Here is a 3,387-nt window from a genome sequence, read left to right as displayed (position 1 = left end):
CCCCCCCCCCCCGCCCCCCCCCGGGCCGGGCCTGACAATAAAGCGCCTTACGTTTCTCCGCCCCCCGCCCGCACCCCACGGGCCGGGCGCCTGTATTATACTTTGTACTTTTGCCCAAACTGTAAATAATAAAAGTTTTGGCTTTTTATTTAGAAACCGGCCACCTGCTTGCCCCGCAGGGGCCTCTGGAGGAGGGGCAGCCGACCTGGCGGTTGGGGGAAGCGCCAGGGGCCGGGGACACCCTGCGCACAGACGGGGTTCACTCCTCTCCTTTTCCGTTTGTTTTATTTAAGTCGTTTTATTTAATAATAAAAAAAGTTAGCTATTTCACTTAACGCCGCTTTTATTTCGTTTTCGTTCCAATAATGCTCGGCGACCCCCAGCCCTGCGCCCCACCCGCATGGCGGCAGGAGCCGAGCGGCGGTGTATGGGGAGCGTCTGCTTCTCCAAGGTTCGTCAGTATTCGTCTCAGTTCGAACCCCGGCCCGGGGTCCGCGGAGGATGCGCGGTGCAGGTCAGTTGGTGCCGGCCGCCCGCAGCCTGGGTGACCGCGGGATGGGGAGCGGGCGTGGAAAGGCGCGCGAGGCTCAGAGGCTGTAGACCGGCGCTGGGGAGTGAAGGCTGGGCCTGGGCCGGTACTGAGGCCGTTAGTAGGTCAAGTCCACCTGGGCTGTGGGAGGTGGGGTGGCCTCGAACTTCTTGCCGGAACGTGGAGCACCCCCAACCCACGCCCCACAAACCCCCTCCCAGTTGTTTTTCCAGCCGGGCCTGAGAGGCCACAGGCTGCTGGGCTCACAGGCCTGGCTCCTACGGCCCTGAGCGGCCTGCGCCCACACAGCCCGGGCACTTCCTTGGGTCCCCAAAATGCCTGGGGAGCAAACGCGTGCACAAGCCGGGACCCCTACTCCTTCCGGGTTCGCCTTGTACCCCAGGTGGAGCGTGACGTCCTGTGACGTCACCACAGCCTCCTGGGCGTCACTGAACGCGAGGGGCGGGGCGCCGAACGCCTGACTCCTGAATTCGGGTGTGGTAGTGGCGCGGCCAGACGGTCAGCCCAGCTTCACAGTGGCTGCAGTGGGAAGTTTTCGGATTGCGGATAGGGGATGCATGGCCCCTTCCAACAGCGACGAACATGCATTCAAAGCGTCCCTGAAATTTCCCTCTTGCTCCTTGTTTTCCTGTATTTCGTTCTCCCTGTCGGTCTTAGGAAAAGCTTTCCTGGTTCTCTGGCTCTCTAGCTTTCTTCGCCATGTTCCCTGTTTTTCTCTGTGTCTGTTTCTTATGCTCTCTGTTACTGTACCTTTTTTCCTTTTCTTTGTTGCTTTATTTTTCTCCATACAGTTGGTTTTGTTGTTTCTAATTTCTTTGAAGCTGTTTGGGGTCATATTCCTGTCCTCCCTTTCCCCATTAGCGACTGCTGTCCTCGTCCTCTCGTCTAGATTTCTGGCTCATTCCCTTGCCCCACCCTCTCTTTTTGTCCTTTTTGTCTTCCCTTTCTCATCCCGGAGTCTCTCTTTCCCTCTCTGTGGGTCTTTGTCTCTTTTGCCTTCCCTTTCTTCCTGGTTCCTTCAGGCCCTGCTCCCCGTAGCTCCCCCAGGCTAACTAAACACTTCCCAGGCAGTGCCCAGAGGCCACAGGCAGCCCCACAGGCCCTGCCAGCCGCACCCTCCTCCTCGCCTCTCTCCCGCCTTGCTGCACCCGCTGGCTCCACAGCTCTGGAGCCTTCGCGGGACGCGGGCTGCAGCAGCATCTGCGCTTGCGGGGACTTGAGGAAGGGCAGGCGTCTAAGAAGCACATCCCAGCCCCTCCCAGCGCTTGCGTCCTTTTGGGCACCTACAAGCCATACAGATCTGGAATCTGGCTCCGGAACGGAACATTAGACAGCCCGGGAAGGCCTAGCGTGACTCTGAGCTTTGGGTCTTCATGAAAATTGTGCTGCATGCTTTCGTTTTCTCCTCTACAAAGCCCGATGAGCGCCGTCATCGGGATGAGAGAGGTTGGGGACCCTTGAGTTAAGGCGGAGAGGGATCTTTGCCTTTGCTATCGGGCGCCCCTTCCTCGCCAGACTGGTGTCGCTTTCTAATTCCCCTCTTACTCCATTGCTCCATAGTAAGGCCTAGTGTTTTTGTTTTTCTAAATTACTTTTGTTGTTTCGCCAGGGTGACTTTCAACTTTGGGGCCAATTTGGAGGATACACACTTTGTCCTTTCTCACGCGCAGCCCTGAGATCCGTGGAGCTGGACTCCCTGTGGCCCTGGGCCCTCGGAGGCACACAGCTTCCCTCGTCGGGTGCTTTGCCCCAACCAATTGCCGATTCAGAGCTGGCCTGGGGATCCCTTGGAGTAAAGGGGCTGAACCCTCTGGTGTGGGGCCGAGTTGCGACCCTACTCGCCAACGCCCGCCCAGAGCGGAGTGAAATTGCCACGCAGTGCAAGGGGGTTTAGCACCTAACTCCCTCCCTCTGACGTGCAAAGCTGCTGGGTTGCCGTTTCCGCTGTGCCTGCGCCGGACTACAGTCCAGTCCGAGGACGCCCTGTTCTCCGTCCCCTACCAGCAGGGTTTGGGCGCAGAGACCAGGCGCGGTAATATTCGGTTCTCGCAGGCTCCCCTGAGGCTGAGCTTCAGGGAAAATGTCTCTGCAGAAAGTGCAAGGGCCCGCGTGGGCGTCTCTTCGCGACCACCTCCCAGCGTCCGGCCTAGTTCTGCCCGCCCAAAGCAACCAAGGCTTCAAAGGCGGTGGCCGAGTGTGGAAGCCCAGCCCGGGCGCGAGAGAATGAAGGACCAGAAGCAGCAGGCCTCTGAGTAAGGCCGGAGACCTCGCGTCCCTAAGCTCCGTTCCAGCGACTTCAGAGCTGGTCCATTATACAGATGCAGGGGAGGGGACTGACAAGTGGCTTCGCAGCCGGAGCAAACAGGTCTATCGTCGGGTCACCTCTGCGCTCTGGATTTGCGGCCGTGCCCCTGGCAGGCGGACAGGCCCAAGTAGAACAGGGAACCGGCTGCCAGGCGGAACTAGTGGTTAGGCTGCCCTCAGTTCACCCTGGGAGGCTCCGCGGTGGGTGAAACCAGGGACTGAGGCACGAGACCGGCCCCAGCAGAGCTCTCGAGAAAAAGCGCTGAGAACCGGGATCACCGCTAGCCGGCCGGTGGGAATGCCCCCTTCCGCAGCTGCGAAGGCCGGGGCGGGGAGCTTTGCGCGCAGTGTGTGCTTTAGAAGACTCGCACAACCGCGAGGTGAGGGTTCCTCTTTCCAGTCTGCGGGTGGAGACACTGAGGCTCCGAGGAGCTGGGGAAGGAGCTCTGGATCACAGTGGCGGCCGCCCCACACTCTCGCCCCCAAACCAAGCGCGTTCTCTCTATTGCTTGAGGGTGGAGGGAATGTTTCTA

The sequence above is a fragment of the Tupaia chinensis genome, unplaced genomic scaffold (assembly GCF_000334495.1).
Source record: "Tupaia chinensis unplaced genomic scaffold, TupChi_1.0 Scaffold000234_1, whole genome shotgun sequence".
NCBI classification, from domain to species: domain Eukaryota; kingdom Metazoa; phylum Chordata; class Mammalia; order Scandentia; family Tupaiidae; genus Tupaia; species Tupaia belangeri.
Note: the sequence above shows the minus strand (reverse complement) of the source record.